At 45.6% G+C, this 21,458-nt stretch overlaps 1 long non-coding RNA gene across 2 annotated transcripts; it reads right to left on the reverse strand.

Moving 5' to 3' along the window:
• Window positions 1-507: 507 nt before the first annotated feature.
• On the reverse strand, window positions 508-21,166 carry LOC134760759 (uncharacterized). 2 transcript variants are annotated; one of them, XR_010138706.1, is made up of 5 exons: window positions 20,794-21,166; window positions 20,634-20,703; window positions 18,053-18,173; window positions 14,515-14,746; window positions 508-1,858 (listed from the first exon to the last, which is right to left on the reverse strand). It is a non-coding gene; the product is annotated as an uncharacterized LOC134760759 (long non-coding RNA). The 2 variants fall into 2 exon arrangements; XR_010138707.1 differs by lacking the exons at window positions 508-1,858; window positions 20,794-21,166 and having other exon boundaries at window positions 14,443-14,746.
• Window positions 21,167-21,458: the final 292 nt, after the last annotated feature.

Consider the following 21,458-nt stretch of genomic DNA (forward strand, 5'->3'; position numbering starts at 1 on the left):
TGGATGCTCTTCAAGGGCCCAGAATTCCAGCTTCTCACTACATGCTCATCACCACATGGATAGCAAACTTCTCAGGTACAGGGGAAGTAGATGGCACCCTCCCACTGCCCTGGGACCTGCTGCCTGGGAGTGGTGGAGGAAATAATGCTAATTGGCTGTGTCAAAGCCCAGTCTCCATTTAGCCAGGAGCTGCTGTGGTCATTCAATCTCTTTTTAAAACAAATTACAGAAGATCACATTCTCATCGTGAAAAAATGCAGCAATGTAATTTTAACATCTATGTCTAGAGCTACAGCTTGCTTTTGATTTTTACTCAGCAAATGCTTGGTCAATACATGGAAATCTACTTCTTTTTAACTAATGCATAGCATTCTATCCAATGGATGCCCTATAGTTTTTTATCCAGGCCATATTGGTGGACATTTAAGCAATTTCAAATCTTTTACTATTGCAAACAATGCTGCAACTCAGCTTTTTACATGCGCCTTTCTGCACATGGGCAAACATTCCTCTAGAAAGCAAGAAATAAAATTGCTGGGTTGAAAGATGTGTGCATTTTCAGTGTTAATAATGTCAAATTAGCCTCTAACAAGATGGTACCTATTTCATTTACTATCAGAAATGGAAAACCTGTTTCCCCATAGCCACACCAACAATGAATTTCATCAAGGGTTTTCATTTTTGTTTCAATTTTACAACCAGTGCTGGGAGATGAGGGTTCAGGGATGAATATGGCTTCTTTCCTCTCCTCCAGGACGGTGCAAACCTTGCCATTGTGACATGAAAGGTGTTGTGATGGCAGTATGTCCACAGTGCTGCTGGATACCAAGTAAATGATCCCTGGTTCTATTGGAAGAAATGGGGAGGGTGGCAGAAAATGCTGCAGAGAAAAGGTGACACTTGGTTAAGGCTTTGGAGGCTGAGCAGAAATTTGCCAAACACAGAAATGCAGGAAGAGCTGGTGGTAGGACTAGTCCAAGCAAAGGCATGGAGCAAAGGTACTGCCTCGTGCCCTTGGGGAGCTATTTCAGGGAGGCTGGAAACAGAGATGAAGGCTTCTGCAGGAGCCAACACTCGAAGGACCTTGAATGCCATGTCAAAGGGTCAGAGTTCTGTCCTGAGGGCTAGAAGGTCATCTCCATATGGGAAGGCATCTTTTTTATTGGACCGTCAGGCACATAGTAGGTGCTCGGTAAACATGTATGGAAATAAAAAGGAGAATTTCAAAGGTATTTAAGCAACATGCTTAATTATCTTTCATCCCTCATGGAGACAAGGTGCGTTCCATACCAGGGACTGAGATCCAGGCTTCATTCTGGACACTGGAGAGGTGGCACAGACACACTCAGCTCAGGAATTCTTTCCTGGGTTGCAGCCCCCCTCCCGGCCCTGTGCCAGGTCCCTTTCACTTCTGCCCGTTAGAGATTGCTTTTGGTTGCTGTGTTGACAACCCCTGTTTCTGTGTTTGGAGCGGGGCTGTTCAGTGCCATTTCCTGATTTAATATCAGCACCAGCATACAGCAAGGATGCACAGTTAGCAGTTTTTGCTCCAAGTATTTTTCAAGTTCCCTTTTGATGTAAGGGTTGGATTTGCAGCTTCCCTGATCTCACAGAGCAGGGAGGGAGAGATTGGGGGAACGAACTGGGAGCCAGAGGTGGGAGAAGATGACCCTGAGAAGATTCATCTAGTCCAGCTGAGCTGAGAGACTCCAAGCTCCTTCTGCAAGGGGATGGCAGAGGGATCAGCTAAGACAGGGCAGGCTGAAGGGTTTCCTGGAAGGTGTGGCCTCTGAAGCAAGGCTGCTATTACCCTTCTGTGTGGGCATAAAGATGTACACGTGTCTGTGAATATATGTCTCTGTCACAAAAACAAAGGGTTAAAAAGGTTAAATAATCTAACATGATGCAATTCAAAGCACCAGGAAATGAAAACAAAATTGGTCCAAAGCAAAACTTAAGGTTGGTACAGGTCCCAGTAGTGCTCAGTTTTTCAGGGTTTGGGGTTGTTTGTTTGTTTGTTTTTGACTGAGCATCTACTATGCCCAAGGACTTCCTCAGGGCTGAGTGCTCATCCTCTTCTGATGGAAACAGATCTTTTTCACTACATTATGGCCAACGCAACAAGAGAGCATGCTCGGGGACTGTGCACACGCAGGAACACACACCCACATTTGAGGGCAGGGCACGAAAAGAGACTGGGCATTTCTTCACCAGAGTCCTTGAAGGCCTGCACCCCACCCCCCCCCATAGACACCTCTGTGACCTGCTGCTGGGGCTCCATTCTACCTCTTCTACCACCCACCTGTTGGACTCTTCTCCAAGACCTTCTATGTCATTTGGGGTCTTCTGAGAAGCAGAAGCCAAAACAGGATTCTATGTGTAAGAGGTTGATTGGGGGACACATCTGTGAAGTATAAAGGAAGAGAGGGCAAGAGGAGGCAGCGAGAGCCTTCAGACCGTGATTTTGGTCTCGTCCCTGTGAAAGGAGAGGGGGAAGGAAGGAGGATGTGGAAGGAAGAGTCTCAGACTGCAGCACTGCTCTAGGAAAGTTGCAACCAGGATCATGCCACCCAGTCACGGCAGACTTCCCCAGGTAATGAAATTAGCCCAGCAAACATCTTATTGTGTGTTTTCTACATGTGAGGGACTGGATTATATTTAGATTGCATCATCTCACTTAGTCCTTCACAATAACCTTAACAGACAGGTACTATTTTCATTATTACCCCATTTTGTAGGCTGAGGCTTAAATAAATTAAGTCCCTTGCCAGAGGCCACAAGTGACAAGTGACAGGGGAAAGATTCAAAGGCTGTTTGACTCTAACTATTTCTCTGGACTGCTGTGGCCAGGAGGAGGCTTGGAAAGGGTAAGTGGGAGGCTCATTTCTCTTTGCACCCATCTCTCCTGCTTATGGGCCCTGGGATGTGTTTCAGCACAACCCCCAAGAAGGCTTTTCTGATCTCATCAGGGCTGATGCCAGCTCATTCCAGGCTGGTCTGCCAGTCAGCCCCAAGCAGATGGCCCAGAATGCTCACCTGAAATAGGCACTCTCCAGCAGCCACACATGTGCTTTTCTCTTGGGCATTACCTCCTCCAGGAAGCCTTCCTGCTGGCTGGCCCATGTTTCCACAGCACCTTATATAGACACTTTGCCCAGAGCATCTGTTATATCTGTGTCCACCACCAAACTCAGCCTCTCTAGGACCAAAACCAGGTCTGAGTCATGTCAGCACCCAGCACGGGAGGGCATAGCACTGGAGAGACAGCAATACATGCACCTGGTGCTTGGACAAAGAAACGTGTCCCAGGGGCATCAGGAAGACACCCTTAGAGAGCATGGGTTGTTGTCATGAAAGCCATTGCTTTAGCCTTCAGATGTGCAGCCTGCATTCCCTGGCTTGGTTGCCAGGGGCCTCACTAACCCCCAGGCAGTGTTAACAATTGAGCTTCTCACTTCTCTGCAGCAGATAACACCTCCCACCCTCGCCTCAACTTCTCTTGGGGGCCAGGCCCAGGCTTATACCCTTGCTTCCCAAAGCCTCAGCATCTGCTTGGCTGTCAGTGGCACAGTGGGTAGCCCCAGCCAAGGAGGAGAGTTATTTTTATTTATTTCTTCTTAATCATGAACTTAATTTAGCTGCTAATCAGGTTACCATGGTGACTTGCACTGGATTTATAGCAGTTTCCTAAAGTGCCTTTTTCACACTCTTTTGGTAAATGAATAAAATTTGGGTGATGCACAAAGCGCATAAATATTGGGTGTCCTAGAAAAAGGTCAGATGCATCCGTTTTGTATTTGACTTTTGCCCTGACTAATCAGGCATAAGAGAGCCATGACTGTGAAAAGATTCCAGGTTCCTCTCCTCTGCCCTCCCTTTAAAACATTCAATGGATCCCTACTGCCACCAGGTAAAGTCTGAGATTTTTACAGTGCTTTCAAGGCCTGCCCCTCTATCCTCCCTTCACTAACACTCTACCTTCCAGTTCTCCTGTGCTGTTTCTTGCAAGCTTATGCCTCTCTGCTTTTGTTTGTGCTGTGCCCTGATCTGGAAAGCCCTTCCCAGACAGCAGGAAAGCCCTCAGTCTTCTGAGCTCTCCAGAAGGGTTAATTTCTCTCTCCTCTGTTCTGGGAATGATGGTAGCCTGGCTTGCCTGAGAAAGGTTTTCCCCCTTGTCTTGAGACCACTCCCATCCCTATGTGCTATTTTAGAAAACCTTTGGGCACTCTTACTGTCTCCACTATTGCTTGGACAGGGGTGGGGGGCTATAGTGCTGGCCAGCCCAGGAGAGTGGGGCAGGGAAGCAGCAAGGAGATGAAATGAGCAGTCGGTATTTTGACAGCTTTCCGTATTTCACTGTGTGGGAACCTCACCTCGTATTCTACCCCAGTGTTTGGGAAGAGAGGGATCATCCCATAGGCTCAGAAGGACTTCTGCCTTAGGCCTTCTGCAAGCTCCCCCCTACCCCTTGTGGCTCCCAGAAGGGAGAATGTCTCCACGCTGGAGACCACAGTTTCCAGGTTTCCCTTGAGGACCTTGGGGCCGGCTGCCAATCAGTCTTGGGATCAGCCACAGTCCATTAGTGAATGCTCAGGGCTCAAGGCGCCAACAGAGCCACCAGGCGTCGGCGCCAGATCCTACTCAGGGAACCCAAAGCCACCTTCAATTATTGTCTTGGACTTTGTAATCAGACAAGCTGGACCCACAGACCATAGGCTGTTTTCCTAGGCTCAGAAACCCCTCCAGCCCCAGTTCTGGCACCCTGAGCTCACCAGGCACTCTCCAGTCCAGGATGTACATGCAACCCAACAGGAGACCACTCCCTGAACCTCCTGGGTCACAAAAGGAACCACCTGACCCCTTTGCAGCAGCCCACGCTGTAGGTAAGGCTATGTGAGTGCATTAAATTACCACCCCTCTCTTAGCCTCACTTTCCCATCTGGAAGGTGCAGCTGTAGTTATGGCAGATGCCCTGGCATCAGTGATCATGGACTTACTTTACTTCTGGCCTTCTAAACTTGGAGTCAGAAGAACTGAGTTCGAATTCTTGCTCTGCACCTTTATTTGATTTTGCTTCAAGATTGAAGCCAGGGGAGAGGAAAGGGCTATTTCCAGAATGCCTTTGGAAGCGTGAGATCAGCAGGCCCAGACATCTGCAATAGTGACCAAGAAGGGAACATCTGGTGATATGCCAGGCAAGCCCTGAATGGCTGCACAACCTCAGCAGGCAGGTTTGTCCCTTTGTACCACCAGAGGAGTTCTGGCCAAAATGACTCAGAGGATCTGGGAATGGGGAGTAGACGTACAACTCCCTCTAACCAAGCATGGAAGGACCGAGGTATCCAGACCCAATCACCCAAAGCTTGAGAAAGTCTGGAGTTGTAACCATAGCTCATTGGCAAACTTACTGTGTGATCTTGGGCAAGTCACTTAACCTCATTGGGCTTCAGAGAGTTTTTCTGGAGACATGAATCCTTCCCAAATGGGGGTGAGACCTTATGTTCCCCAAACCCTTCTCCAGCATGTGAGCTTATGAAGCTGGCTCTGGCCCATCCAACAGCAGTTGGGGGTGGAGGACAATATGACTTTGTAAAAAAACTCAGAATAAAGCACAGTAACCCCTCCAGCCACTGGGGACTGCCTTACTCCACCCCTGCACATATCTTAAGGTGAGAATTAACAGGTACCCATTCCTGGTAAGGACTTGACAAGCATCTTGCATGGAGAAAAACCAGGAGCTCCTCATTGACTTGGTAGATGTTACACAGCACTGTGTTTAAGAGCACAGGCTCTGGAGCCTGACTCCCTGGGTTCAAATCCCAGCTCTGTCATTTACTACCTGTATGGCCTTGGGCAAGTTGCCTAACCCTTCTGTCTTTTCTTCTTCACATGTACAATGGGACTAATAGTAGCATTTACCTCATTGGATTGTTGGGAGGATTAAGTGAGTAGATACACATTAAGCACTTAGTGTTGAGGGTTGATGATTATGTGTCAAACATTTCTCCCATATATTAGTTCTCAAAGCTACTATTATTAGCCCCATCTTACACTCAAGAAAACTGAAATGCAAAGATATTAACCCTCTTACCTGGTCCCTATGCTCTCTGCTAGTGCATTTGCCATCAGACCTTGCTGCTCCCACTTCTGCTCAATATGATCAATGCTCTCCACTGACTTGTTTTGCAAAACAAGTTCATATAGCAATGGAAATAGAGAAGGGAGGTGGGAGTTAATTAGGGCAGGGTGAGCCGCAGATCAATTTTAACATTGTTAAAGGAGAGACAACTAAACATTAGCATGTGATACAACAAGAACCATCACAACACCATCTACAAAGGCTTCTAGCCAAAAATCGAATACAACTCTGATCAGGCCTCTGGATCAAACTACTGATTTCCAGGAAACACAGGGGATGGAGGAACACGTTAAACAACACCACAAGGAGGCGCTCAGCTGAATCTGGAATGTGAAACAATCTACTGGAGAATGACCAAAATTCATCAAGAAACAAATGGCATTTAGAAAAGAGAAATAAATCACATTTTTAAATGTGAGAAAAAGGGAGGACTGTTATAAAGAAGCTTAAGAGACATATCAGTCTAATGCAATGTTTACAGCCTGACTCAAACTAAATGTAAAAAGGAGGTTTTGAGACAATTAGGAATATTTGAATCTCTACCAAATATTAAATGAATTGGTTTTTTCACTGGGTTAGATGTGATAATGATATTGTGGTTATGTTAAAAGAAATTGTAAGTCCTCATCTACTAACAATACCTCCTAAAATGTTTATACATGAAATGAGATGATGTCTGTGATTTATTTTAAATACTCCAGCAAGGGGGTGGGGGTCAAGGGTGCATGCAGGTTTATAGTGATTTTCTCTTCTTCTGTATGCTTGGAAAATGTCATAATAAAAAGTTTAAACTAAAAAGGAGGGCAGAGGATGAAGGCAGATCGCTAAGTATGAAGAGTTGTAGGTATGGGTTTCAGAAACATTGGTAGTGAGTGAGGTTTGGCCCCACAGAGATGGGACTGGGAAGGCACTCAGCCCCTCATGCATTCTCAGGTCACCTGAGGGAAAATAAGCCTTTGCACACCACTCTGGAATTCATTTGTTTATTCACTCACTCACTCTCCAATTCATTCATCCATCATCCATCCATCGGTTCATGGTGCAGTCAACACACCTGTTTGTTGACAGCCTACAATGTACCAGAAACTGAGAATACAAAGGTTATCATCCTGTCCTTCTGGCACTTACAGTGAAGGCAGGAGAGTCAAATGCTTGTTAAATCTGCCATTACGCAGATACAGCTTCACAAACCCTGAAAAGTCTGAGGTAGGAAGTGGATTGCATACCATCAAGAAGTTTAACATGGGCAAACAAGACTTGTTCTGGAGTGAGAGACGGTCGGGGAAGGTTTCTCTATAACATTTAAGCTGAGACTTGAATGATGAAAAGGAGACAGCCATGTAAAGAGCCCAGGGAAGGGCGTTCAGGCAAAAAGAAAGGCAAGAGAAAATGTCCTGGGGCAGAAAGGAGGCAGGGATTTTCAGGAGTGTTCAGTATACAATAGCTACAGCAGAGTGGGGAGCGAGACTCACAGGCTGGGGGACAGCTGGGGCTGTTAACTGCTGCTCTTGAACCAAGAGAAATGTCTCTCCCTTACACGGAACATGTCACATAGACACAGAGGCCTCAGGCCAGATGACAAATGCTCCACCAGTTATCAAGACAGGTATGGGGGAAGTGTGTGTGCATGTTAGAGCAATAGAGAAAATGTTCTATTTCCTTAAAGAATTTTAATTTGGGACTAGGGTGGAGAGGAAGGGAAGAAGGCGGCCCTGGGGCAGAGAAGAGGCTGCTACAAAGGGAACCATCGGAATCGCTGAGTAAGTAATACTCCCAATTAGAGATTTAAAAACCAATGGTGAAAAGCAGGCTTGTGCTCAGCTCAGCCCTCCCTCCCTCAGCCGGCCTCAGTCAGGGAAAGGAAGTCGTAGCCAACCGTGGGGACAGTTGCCCAGTGATTTATGGCCCTGAGACAAAGGCTCCCAAGGAAAGGCCCTGCGAAACTCAGACGTGTTGTTGGAACAATTAGAGCCCATCCATCTATTTGAGTCAGCACAGCATCCGGAAAATGGGCCTGGCCCGGGCTGAGCACCAGCTCTTCACGTGGGACTTTCCGCATGGTGAACACACACAAGAGCCCAGTAGCTGGTGGAGGAAAAGCCCCATTTTTCAGATAAGGAAAATGAAGCTCTCAGAAAGACAACTTGCTCAAGGTCATCAGCTAGGAGATTCAAACTCAGATCTGTTGGAGTCCCAAGGCCACATTCTTTTTGGCATTTCTTACTATCTCCCTGGAAGTTTCTGCAACTGCCCTGGGTGGCTAGTCCCTTGGGGGCTACTGGGCTCTTTCTTCAGTTTTCCAAGATGGGCTGCTGTTGCCCCTGCAGAAAAGTTTAGCCCTCAGATCTCGATTCACTCTAAAAAGCTAAGCTGGTGTATCCAAAGCCAATAGCAGATCCCTCTCCTGCAGAACAAAATGCGTAATTCCTCCTCTGGAACTGTGATTCTACAGGGACCTGGAAGGGGTCAGTGGTATCAGGCCCCTGCCTCCAAACTATGTGCAGTGTCCTGGGCCCTTCTAAGAAATGCATGTCAGAAGCACCCCTCAGGGCACATGCATAGCCCCGTGAGCTGATTCCAGCAGCTGCACTTCAGGAGTGCTGTGTCTGACTCAGCTCTGTGATCCCAGCACAGCGTCTGATCCAGAGAAGCACACAGCAAATGTTTGCTGAATAAAGGAACAGACCTTTGGCATTGGAGATTTTGCAGCAAACCCAACTTTAGAAGAAAAAAAAAAGGATGGCTTATTAAAATAAGCTTATGGTACAATGTTCATTGTAAAAAGTGGATGATACAATCATATAGCAAAAAAAATCCCACAAAAATCCAGTATATATTTAATAGTGTAAAGTAACATGCATATATTTGTGCACTGTGAAAATTCTAGATTAAAATGTAGCCAAAATATTAATAGTCCTATCACTGTGCAGTTGGCTTATGTGTAGTTTTATTTGCTTCTTGAATTTTTTTTCTAAAATGTGTTATAAGAGTATATGCTATCTTCACAATAAAAAGGAAAAGCTGTAACTATTTTTTTCCATAACATAATTTTTACATAATAAAGTTTAGGGTGCTGCCTGCCTCTATGAATTCAGAGGCAGCTGCTGGGTGCCAGGCAAAGCAAAGACATTGTGTGAGCTCAAAGTCAGCTTCCTCAGTCCACAGACCCCAGGGCCACAGGACCCACACTGGCCTCAGGAGCCGCCCATTCCCTGTCTGGGTCCTTGGGATAAGGAACAACATGGATGCCAGACCTCACAGCCATCTGCCAAAATTTTACCACAGCCAGGTACATTTCCACGACTCCTTTCTCCATAAGCAAGTCAGTAAATCAAAGTGCATCTCATACACGAGTTGGGCCCTTTCTGGTAAAACACAAAAAAACTTAATCTTTGGTCCAGAAGCAGTAGATTGCCGCGGCAAGTCAGCAGCCAAAACCATTAATCTTTGCTGCGTTCCCCAACTGGCCCGAGTAGTAAAGAAGATAATACCCCAGCAGAATCAGTGACCCACTACAAATTGGTCCTGAAAGGTCCACCAGCATAAATAGACTTTTGCTGATCCAACACTTGTTAGGAACCCCAACAAAGAGACTATTGGCTCGTCTGATGAGCCGCTTGCAAGGGGCCCTTGCAATGGCTGGTGATGGATGACCACCCTCCCTTGGAGGGGAAGATGCAGCTCCTGGTATGGGGCCCTTTCTCATCTTAAATTTGTCCTCAATAAATCACAGGTGCAGAGAAGCCAGCATCAGTTTCATTACACCTACATGCTCCAGTATCAATCACGCCACCATGGCAGCCTGTCTGGGCGCAGTTCATTTCAAGTGGCTGTTTCTGTCCTGATTCCATTTCCACTGCAATGCATGCCTCCAAGGGGCTGGGGCCTGGAGAACGGGAGGAAGAAGCTTTTCTGTAAAGGCCTATGCTTCCCTGGCCTCAGTACCTATTCCCTTCTCTTTGTCTATTAACTATTCCCCAAATGTGTGTCACTTGGAGCTCCGGATCCAGTGCCTGTGCAAAGGGCTGAAGCCCCAGGATCAGAAAGACTTGTTTTTAGATAATAGGTCTGACATTTGCCAACTTGGAGCAAGTCATTTTACTTTCAGAGGCTCAGCTTCTTCATCTGGAAAATGGGGCTAAAGACACCTGCATCTGGAGATGAAACACAGAAATAATTGTAAAGGACCTGGCACAGGCTGGGTACAAAGTGGGATCTTCAGTTCATGTCAGTCCCAGTCCCTGCTCATCCTTGGCTGAGATGCTGGTTGAAGAGAAAATATTGCAGGGATGGCTGATCTTGCTTTCCCTCTGGTACTCAGGCCAGTGAGAAAGTGGAAATTCTGTTGTTCCTCTTCTCTGTGTCTACCTGCCTGGACCATTCCTGGTGCCAACAAAAGTATGTCAATTATGGCTCAGAATTTATGAGGATGCTGCCACAGCTCGTTTTTTGTCTTGTTCCTTTCATCGTAGGCAGTTAAAATACACTTAAAACTAAGGACACCAGAGAGCTCTCAGACCTCTTCTTAATGCACATAATCAAATACTTTAATGTCATTAAATGCATATATAAGGCTTATCATAAAAGCTGCGAACTTCTTTTTTAAAGAATCATAAATGGGAATAAATGGTTTCTTTTTAGGCAGGTCCTAAGCCAGTTTGCCTACAACCACTAGAGGCAGGACAGAAGCATCCCTCCAAGCCTGCCAATAGGCCTCCTCCAGAGGGCACAGCCCAGCTGCCTCTGCTGTGGGGTGGAGCTCTCAAGGCCTAGTGGCAGCCCTGTAAATTGTTAACTAAATAAGTAGATCTTTGAGCAGAAGAGAGGGGAGTGCAAAGGACCCTGCTCCTGAGCTGGTAAGGAATGTCAGACGGAACAAGCTTTTCAAAAAGACACTTCCATTCACTCTAAACCTACAAGAAAGCCAGAGTGACAGGGCCATTTATTTGCAGAAGAGCTGGAGAGGGGGTGGAAAGGGAGGCAGAGATAAGGAGAAGGAGGAGAGAAATAAGTAAAGGAGGGAGAGGCAGGGGGAGAGAGAGAAGGTTCGCAAAGCAGGCAGAGAGAGGGAGACAGAGAAGGAGAGGGGGCAGGCTCTACCCCAGGGTCCAGTGTCTCATCCATCACCATTGCAAGGTGATGCAATCTCATCCAGCCATTGCAAGGACCCCAGTGGTTCAGGGTCCAATGTCTTGGCACTGCATGTTGGCTCAGAATTCTGAGACAGAGCCTACAGAGCTGCATATATATCCAATACATCTCAGAGAACAGAACATAATAGCAATATAATAAAGATGATGATGATGATGATGATATTGAACATTTACTCTGTGTCCAGTCTAATGTCTAAGTTCTTTACCAGCATGACCTCATTTAATTCTCCTAACAACGCTATATGGTAGCTACTGTATTTCATCAATTCTAAGACATACATTTTCTTTTTCCCATTTTAACACCTCTGAAATTGAGATGCTTTTTAAAATCACTATCAGCCTGGCAGCAGTCTTGATGTCATTGTCATATCTGGGAACACACATCAAAACTTGTGGAACAAGTATTTGCAGCTTAAAATCCTGAGGACAATAGAGGAGTGGTTTTTAAAGAAATGCTATCACAAACGCCTACAATGTGACAGCAGATGATAATCTGTTGAAAAACATGGACATTGACAATGCTGAGTTAGTCTCTGAATATGAGGAAGTTTTAGGAATACCTTAAACAAATTATTTCACTTATATTTTCCTTTTCATATATGTATACAAAGGTCTTGTGACAAACATCTATGTTTAAATAAACCTGAAAGTTCTTTTCATAAGCATGAAAATAAAATTCTAAGTGATAAGAAAGTATTATGTCATGGTTTCATTGGCAATGATTTGACTGTTTTTTAGTGTTTCGTAAAATAATGGTGCAACATACAAGCTCTCAAGTCCCATCTTATAGATGAGAAAACTGAGGCACTTTTATTACTTGCTCAAAGCCATACAGATAGTCCAAACTCCAGGTCTTTCTGATTCTAGAACCTGTGTTCTCAGCCATTATTGCTCTTCATCTCTGACATCTCTGAATTCAGATCAACATAGGTTCTGATTCCAGCTTTGCCACTTTCTGGCTTTGTGACCCATGATACTGATGTCTAGTAGTCTCTGAGCCATAAAGCAGAAATGCTAACGAAACCTGCTTCTCAAAGTTACAGGTGGGAAAATCCATATATGAAAAGGTTCAGCACAGTTCCTGGCCCCAAGAAAGTGCCCAGGATGTGGCAGGCTGAAGGAGGGTCTACCTGTAAGTCTGCACACATCCGAACCCGAAGAACACCTCTTTGCCTATGCAGCAGCAGACAAAAGACTGGGTGGCACCAAGAGCTCAGATCTAGGACTGGAACTGTGTCAGTAAAAGATGCTTTTAGCACTCTCAGGACAAGCCAGTCTGTACACACTTCCTGGTGCCTGCGAGATGCTCAACTCTTCCTTCCTACTAACAAAACAACAGCTGCAGTGACCGTAATTAGTGTATTACTTTATTATTACCATTTATATCTTTTGAATGCCTACACTTTGGGACTGTTCTAAGGCCTTTACCCACATTGTAATCTCACAATAACCCCAGGAGTAGGCACGTTACAGAGGAGGGGAAGGCTCAGAGAGTTGAAGAACACATAGGGCTATCTTTGGGCATCCTGGGCTAATTCAGAGAACAAATACGCCCAGTGTCTTAGGTTAATTTAGTACTTTGGGGTCCCATGGTTCATTCCCATTAGGTCTGAGATTCAAGTTAAGACGTCGACTTCTAAAAGTCATAAAGGATTTCTTCTCCGCTGCCCCACATCAATGATAAATAAAACATGTTTACCATGGAAAATTCAGAAAATATTTATTACAAAAAGACGTAGTCACACATAATCCCATTGCACAGAGAACACCTCCTGGTTTACATTTTTTTGCTCCTTTTCTCCCGTTCTTATTTCTAACCATATTTTACACAGTTTATGTTATTCATGGAATTTTATATCTTGCTTTTATCTCCTGGCATAAGCATTTCCCATGTTATTAGAAACTCTTTAACATCATTTTTATTGTTACCAATATTGTTGAATGGGTGGACCATAAGGTTCTTAACCACTCCCTTCATGTGGGAGCATTTAGTGTCCGCAGGCACAAACTTGTGTGCCTAAACCTTTGCTTACATTTCTATTCCTTTGGGATAAATTATTTACAATAGCATTACTGCGTCAAATGACTTGTACATTTTTAAGACTCTTGATAGATATTGTCAAACTGTAATTCATATTTAAGAATATCTGTTCCAACCTTTTTTTTTTTTTTGAGACAGAGTCTCATTTCATCACCCAAGCTGCAATGCAGTGGTACGATCTCAGCTCACTGCAACCTCTGCTTCCCAGGTTCAAGTGATTCTCATGCCTCAGCCACCCTAGCAGCTGGGATTACATGCTCATGCCACCACACCTGGCTAACTTTTGTATTTTTAGTAGAGATAGGGTTTCACCATGTTGGCCAGGCTGGTCTTGGACGCCTGGCCCCAAGTGATCTGCCTGCCTCGGCCTCCTAAAGCACTGAGGTTACAAGCATGAGCCACCACGCCCAGCCGAATATTAACATTTTTTATTGTTATTCTGATAACGAAATTTTTCTGATTGTTTTCAATTAACATATTTTAGTTTACTAGTAAGCATGAACTTTTAAAAAAAAAAAAAAAAACCTTATTTTACAATTGTATCTGTGGATTTGTGTGGTTACAGCAAAGCAGTTAGGAGCCCCTGCCTGCTAGATTAAGCTGAGTGATTTTGAATCCTGGCCCCTCACTTACAATATGCGTGATCTTGGGATGATTATTTAACTTCTCAAAGCTTTATTTTTTTTTCTCATCTTTTAATAGGGATGAGAATAATAACACCTAACTCATAGGGTCTTTGTAAAGAATGAATGAGAAATCCCATGTAAATTATACCTGGCATATAGTAAGTGTTCACTAAATATTAGCTACTTGAATTTCTTTTGCAAATTATTTTTCATACCCTTTTCTCATTTATCTTTTGAGATCTTAATATCTTTCTTATCCATTTGAAAGAGTTCTTTTTATAGGAAGAACATTAGCCCTTTGCTACATATGTTGTGAATATTTTCTAACTGGCTTTTAAAGCAACATTCTTTCTCTCTTGATAGTCTACATGAGAGTATTTTATGGCCATCCACATCCAGTGAAGCTGAAGGGAAGGGTTAGGTCTATTCAGTAAAGATATAGAAAAATGAAGGAGTTTTCATTTCCAGTGATGCGCCCCAGAAAACATTGCTTCCATTCACAATGCTGCATTTCTAATAGATGAGGTAAGAATTGATGGGGTTTGTCGTACTCACAAAATGACGCCCAAGCGGGGATGCACAGAGAACGTTGCCACGGCTCCGACATGTTGATGCCAAACACTGCACGAAGCACTTCGTGTCAGGGGAAGAAGCGTTAGAGCTTTCTCGAGCCCACTCTTTCTCAGTTTGGAAGCTGTCCTCATGTTCACAAGGATATTTTGGTAGAAAACCTCCTTTTCCAGGATCTCCATTTGCCCGTCGCCACTTCTGTGTACTCAGTACTTTTCTGTCAACGAGAGTTCCAAGGAGTGAGAAAGCCTGTTTTTGTTTTCATTTTTTATGTCTATTAAAAATAAACATGCTGAGAAGCTGCCTCTTAGTCTCTTTATCAAGCCCCAAATGACGTGTAGCCCTTGTCAACTCAGCGTTGACGAATGCAATCAGCATTTACAAAATCAGATTTGTAAGGCATCGGGAATAAACTTAACTAAGGGCAGGTTTCCCCCCCATTGATCAAAACGGGTTTTTGCCGAATGATGGGCAGTCAGTCGGTCCCTCAAAGTAAGTAAGCGTACAGGCAGGCAGGATGCTGTCCCCAGCCCACCCACCTGGGCCCAGCTCACAGGACACCTGGCAGGTTCTTCTGCTAAGAAAGCCGAGAAGCCCACCTCTTTATGGGTCGGCACAAATGGGACACATTTCATGCTGAGTCAATTTAATCAATACTTTTCTTGCTTTGGAAACCCCGAGCATTTAGAAAGAGCAAAGCCACACTACACAGTAAAGCAGCTTTAAATTCTAATGAGCTTCTCTGTGCTAATTAATGACTTTGCTAACTGGAAGCTTTCTTTGTTAGAAAACACACTCTTGCCTTTCAAGATGACAGCTTTTCCTTTCCCGAATGTCTTTTATTATCAAACCAGAAAGGGAAGTACTTTATTCCTCTCATCCTGTTAGAACTAATAGATTTTTATTATTTAAAAAATAAATTTCTTTTAGTAACCAACTTTGCATTTTGCCTTATAAAAGCTAGAAAGTGCAAGAGATCAATTCCTCCTAAATCCTACCTGTCACCCGCCTGGCAGGAAACAGAGTTCTAGAGGGTAAACACGGCCTCTTCTGGAATAGACACAACAGTATGCCCCCTCCCGCCCCCTCCCATCGCACAGTGAGATTTGGTAATTTGCAAATTGAGCAACCATCATTATTTTTTAAGGAGCAAACAGGGTCTCCACTCCTCACTAGGAGAATGTGGCCCAATCATTTGTCTCGGCAACGCACGAATTCTAGAGCACTTGAGAATTCTTAGCCATAAAGCTGATTACTAACAGAGGGATGGTTATAAAGAAAAAAATCTTTTTAATCTGGGGAGGAGGGGAAGGGAAGATGAAGGGCAAGAAGGAAAAGATACATAGAGCTCATTGCTGGAGTTATCAGCCCAAATCAGAGCTTGAACTCTAATTTTTTGTGAATCAGAATTCACATGTGAATGTATGAGTGGAATTTCTCTCTCTTTCTCTTTTCTGCCTTGTTGTTGCTGTCTGACAAGAGAGTCCGTCTGGGTCTCTCTGTCACTATCGCCATCTCTGCTCCTCTGTCCTTTCTGAGTACTTGATGAAGATATCCTGCCTGGAAATAATTGCATTCAGACCCCTGAGTCCCACTTAAAAGTCTTTGGGACTGATCGAGATAAATCCCATCAGGCTTTTGTTTCCACTCAAAGTGCCCCCATCATTTATTAGACGAATTAAAGTATCAATTTCTGTTTAAACATGAACAGCGTGATGCCAAATATTAGTCAGTTCCTAATAATTCTGAGGGATTAAAAAGATAATAAAAGTAATAGTCCATTACATTACCTACTTCAGCAAGATTGTAATGAACGTAATAAATTCTGGATCAGGGTTATAACAACTTCCATCTATTTAAAACGAATTTGTAGGGTTACTTTCATTAACTATGTATATGGGGAAAATGATCTGACATATTACTTTAAAAGAGCTGTAAAACCGATTAGGAGAAAATATGCTTTCCAGACAGGGATGCTGGCCACTGGGGACAACTGCATCCTTGGGAAGTCGGAACGAGCTGCCGAGATAGCCCGATTCTGCCCTTCCAGCACTACCTGCTTGCTACTCTGAAAAAAATCATGACAGCATCAGCGCTGGTGAACGAGGGTAAGGGAACCTTCTTTTTCCCCTTCTCCTTTTATTTTTTTTTTCCTTCCCAGGTATATTCCTACTAATGAACCAGGGCTCACTCTGGGAACTTCTGCAAGGAAATAAACCCTAGGCCTGCAGTCCAGCCTGGCCTTTGGACCCCCAGGGGAAAGCTGCCATATTAAAGGGGCCCATGCTCTCATTGCTAGAGGAGACAAGGGAGCGAGCACTTGACTGCACCACAGAAATTACTGCTGTACCTCGAATGCCCGCTTCATTTATCAATTTCATAGCAGAAAAACCCATATGACTGCCTTGTTCAGTCGCACGCTAAATCTAGTCACAGAAAGCTCCCCACCGCCAGTCAAGTGTGTTACGCACAGGCCTGGATAAAGTAACTTGAAATACCACTAATGATTTATACTTAATTGAACTTCTAAGTGATTAAAGTGGCAGTAATGAATGAATAACACCCTCCTCATTCCCTTGACCACTCGGCCCAGCCCCTCCAGGCAGAGTGGGCCTCGCCTGGGGAAGTCAGCGGGGATGGCTGCCTGAAGCCATCCTCTGGGCTCCCCAACGCTGCTCATCCTGGCTCAATTGCTCTCACTTGCAGTAAATGATTCCATAAGCACCGAATCAGACCATTGATCCTTTTTATTAGATTACCCAATTGTAAGGTTAATGCCTTTGCATTTGGCAAACGGAGTCAGTCAACTCGAATCCCGAGCAGGGATCAGCGTTTAAAAGGACACATGTGGGAGCAACTCTGTCAACACACAGATTTGCTGGCAGCAGTAGCCAGATGCTGACGCCCTTCCTTCCCGTGGCCCCCCCACAAAAGAAGGTGCCATAAGAATCCACTTCTAGGCCTGTGTCTTCCTTAGCAGCAGCCCCCATGGGACAGCCAGGGGGCCAAACCTGCTGCCCATGTCCTCCCCACCCCCAGTGCTTCTGTTTCTGGAAGAAGGAAGAATCCTGCAAAAGTTTTCAGTCACCTCAGACAGGGATAAAGGTGGATAGTTCACCTCGGGCCAGGAACCTTGCTGCCTTCTCTAAATGGAGGAGAGCCAGGACTTAAATCAATGACAAGGACATAGGCTTCAGAAACCAAAAGTTCTTCTTTTCTGATGGTCATAGAGTCAGACAGGGGGCAGCCATTTATACCTAGGCCTCTATACCCGATGTGAATTTATTCTTGGATTTTCTAAATGCATTAACCAAATGCTATTTAAGTGGTCTGCCTTCATTGGATTTTCTAGTAAAGAAATTCATAAGTTGGAAAAACATACTTTGTTGATGTCATATGAGTTCTGCATTGGAGAACATAGCCATGGTTTAGGGGAAATTAGAAGTTACCCAGAGAAATCACCCCAGAAAACCATGTCCTTTTATAGAAGAGGAAACTGGGGTGCAAACAGAATGAAACTTACCCAAGGACCACCCCCACCACAGTGAGTTCACAGAAAAACTCCCATCTTCTGCCTTCCAGATCACCCTGATGGGCCATCCTCGGGTAAGAAAGCAGTACTCTCAGAAGAGGTGGTTTTGAGGCTGTGACAGTAAAGAAATAGTCTTTTTATACAAATGTCTTAAGACACAAGCCATATTTCATATTCAGCTGCACAAACTAGGTCTTTGTCTAAATTGTTCTGTGGAGTAAGATTCGCTGTAAGTATTGCTTACACGATGGATTTGTTCAGCATCTTGCCTCTGAGGACAAGGAAGCTGGTTTCATCATTTCCATTCTGTTCACTTTTTCTGCTGTTCACTTTCTAAAGGTGGCCAGGACGCTGGGGAACAACCCATCATGTGAAGTCAGATACTGAGGGTTCAAGCCCCAGCCCTGTCACTTACAGGCCATGTTATTGTTCTGAGCCTCAGCCTCCTTCATTGTAATAATTCCTCCTTGCTGAATTGTTTTGAGATTAAATGGGATAATATATGTGAAAATGACCAGTGCAGATGAAGCTCTTATTTAGGTAGCGCTCCTTATCCATGAGTTTTCTCCCTCCTGGTTTCATAGAAAAAGAGTGATCCCCTGGGCTTTACAGGCAGTAACTGACTGGTGACAGGTAGCCTAGAGACAGCCCACGTCAGTAAAGGGAGCTGTTTCCCATCCCAGCTCTTTCTTGCTTTGCAAGAGAGGCCCAGGCCCTTGCCAGCCTTTCACTTGCCTCCTCTGCTGAAGGCTAGAGGCTGTACCTTCTTTGAATCACTGCCCAGACCTTGTCTGAGTCTCACAGGGCCTAAGAGGCCGTGAACATAGGGGTAGGGCAATTGCTGTAACAACAATTCAATTACACTTCAGTTGCCATAATAGTCATTCTTATTCACTTACATTTTTTGAGCACTCGTCATTTAAGTATTTTTTACATGTGTTTAACCTCATCTAAGCCTCTCAGCAATCCTACAAGATTCAAATGGCCATGCCCACTTTACAGAAGCAGAAATCGAGGCTTGCATAGGTCAAGTGGCAGTCCAAAGTGACACAGCTGAGAGAGGACAGAGCTGGGGTTTAAGCTCAAGCCAGTCAGACTCCAGGATCCGTGCTCCATCACTGTGCCCCACTCTTAGGACTCACAGTACCTTTGTGGCAGGGCACAAGCCAGATGTCAGCAGGGACCCTGACCTATCCTTCCTCTTTTAGCCAGTTGACCCATTGAGCCCCAGGGACAGGTATTTGTTCTCAGGGAAAGCAGAGCGTCAGAGGAGAAGGGGAAAAAAATCCCCAAGTGAGCAATAGCTGACCTCTGTGAGTCATTGAGAAAGTGCCGAGGTGGCAAGGCTGGTGGTGACAGGGCCCCGGGGGCCTAAAAGAAGGATGCTTATCTGATTGGGAGTGCATGCGGGCAGATTCTACCTAGAGATAGTTGCGGCTGGGCTGTCTGGGAAGAGAGAGCAAAGAGAGGCCCCAGCTGGAACAGGCTACCAGACCAGAAAGAAGTTCCCAGCATTAGAGCTTGCCACCCAAGAAGCTTCAGACCTGAGCAAGCCAAATCCCAAATCCCCATAGGCCATGCCATCAGCCGTGGCCTCTGTTCTAAGGAGGACACACAGAATACCGGGTGTAGGGAAGCAGATGCCTGTCTATGCATAGACATGGACAGACTTTGTCTCTAAGTGGGTCTGTGCTTGTCTGCAGGGGTGTGTGTGTGTGTGTGTGTGCATGTGCACGTATGTGCCCACACAGCATCTGAGAGTGATGTGTGGGACAGTGTCTCTCTGCAGTTGTATCTCTCTGTGAGGATGAGGGTGGGTGGGCATGTGTATGAGTGACCATGGCTGGTCCCAGGACTAGCATCTATGGACCCGTGGAGGTCTTTATGCCTATGACTCAGCTGAGGTGAAGGATGATGGTGGAACAGTTGGTTCTGTCAGTGGGAATGTCATGATTCACAGAAGTAGGTTCTGGGGGACCAGGAAGGAAGGGTCTGCTCTGTCTTGAAGAGTCAGGAAGGGCTGCCTGGAAGAAGGGGCATTTGCTACATGGAACCTTCCTCCTGAGTCTCTCATGGGCTGGACCTGAACCAGAATGTGTGGAAACCCCTGTTACCACCCAGTCATATTTATTCTGTCGTCCCCAGAGCAGTTTGAGACAGGCCAAGCAGCACGATGGGCTGAGGAGTTAACCAGCCTCTTCCCCTGAAATATAAACACCAAGCCCTGTGTTCATAGGAGGAGATGGGAGTAACCAGGACAGCCCCTGGACACCTCTGACTCCTGGACTTGGGGCTCTTGAGTACTGCCTGGTGGGTGTTCCCCTGCTGGACTGCCCTGATTTTTTATGCATAATGCAGAACAGACCCCTGTCCAGAGTTAGGCACTGCCCCTGTGACCAGGGCTGGTGTGGGCAACAGAGCTTGATTCTGTACCTCTGGCCTGGAGGCTGCAGTGCCTGAAACCCACTTCTATCACCACCTCTTACTGCTGTATGATTTGGGACAAGCCCTTTGAGCAACGTGAGCCTCAGTTTCCTCATCTGTCAGATAGAAATGATTATTTCCCCCATACCTCAGTCATTGATCCTTGGTAGCTGTGCCTCAAGCACATCACTAAGCCCTCTGAGGTTCAGCTTGCTCATCTGTAAAACAGGGACAATAACAGCAAATGAGATCACGTGGAGAAAAGCACTTCAAGATTTAAAAATTATCTGGTGCTTGGGAGAAATCACCTGTGACATAGAAAGACTTGGCCAGATTTTCAATTCTTGGCTCCATCTGCAACCCTGGCTGGCATTTCTCAGAGGATGCAGGCCTCTGGGTGTTGCTTCAGTGGCCAAGGATGCTCAGACAGAGAGCTCCAGGACCCCAAGGACAGGAAGGCCCAGGGACAGAGTCTGCCAGTCAGAAGGCACTGGCCCGTGGCTCCCTGGAGCTGCACAGCAATGATTCAGGAAAAGGCTGACAAGGATATTAGCAGCGTGGGTTTTTTTAATCCTGAGTCCAGAGAAAATGCACGATCAGGAATAAAGGCACCCAAGTGAGCAAGGAGAAGGAGAAATAATCAGAATTAGCCAGCGGGCGGGCAGCACGAACAGGGGAAATGCAGCCCCAACAGGGTTGGAGCCTCTGCAGGACCAGCTGAGGAGGTGCCCAGGGATTGGGCAGGCCCGGACATGTGCATGAGGGAACTTGGGGAGGCTGGAGCCCAGCAAGCAGGCAGAAGGGAAGACAATAAAAGAAGCCGTCGTCAGGTGAGTCCAGCACCCTCGGAGGCTGCCGTGGGCCCCCCTGGCCACAAGGCAGTGGAAAGGGTGCTGCCAGAGGGCTTCAGTGCTCTGCCCCGCATTGTTCACGGAGCTCTGGATGTGGACGTTGGGTTTCAGAGCGGCCAAGA

The sequence above is a fragment of the Pongo abelii genome, chromosome 21 (genome assembly GCF_028885655.2).
Source record: "Pongo abelii isolate AG06213 chromosome 21, NHGRI_mPonAbe1-v2.0_pri, whole genome shotgun sequence".
Taxonomy (NCBI): domain Eukaryota; kingdom Metazoa; phylum Chordata; class Mammalia; order Primates; family Hominidae; genus Pongo; species Pongo abelii.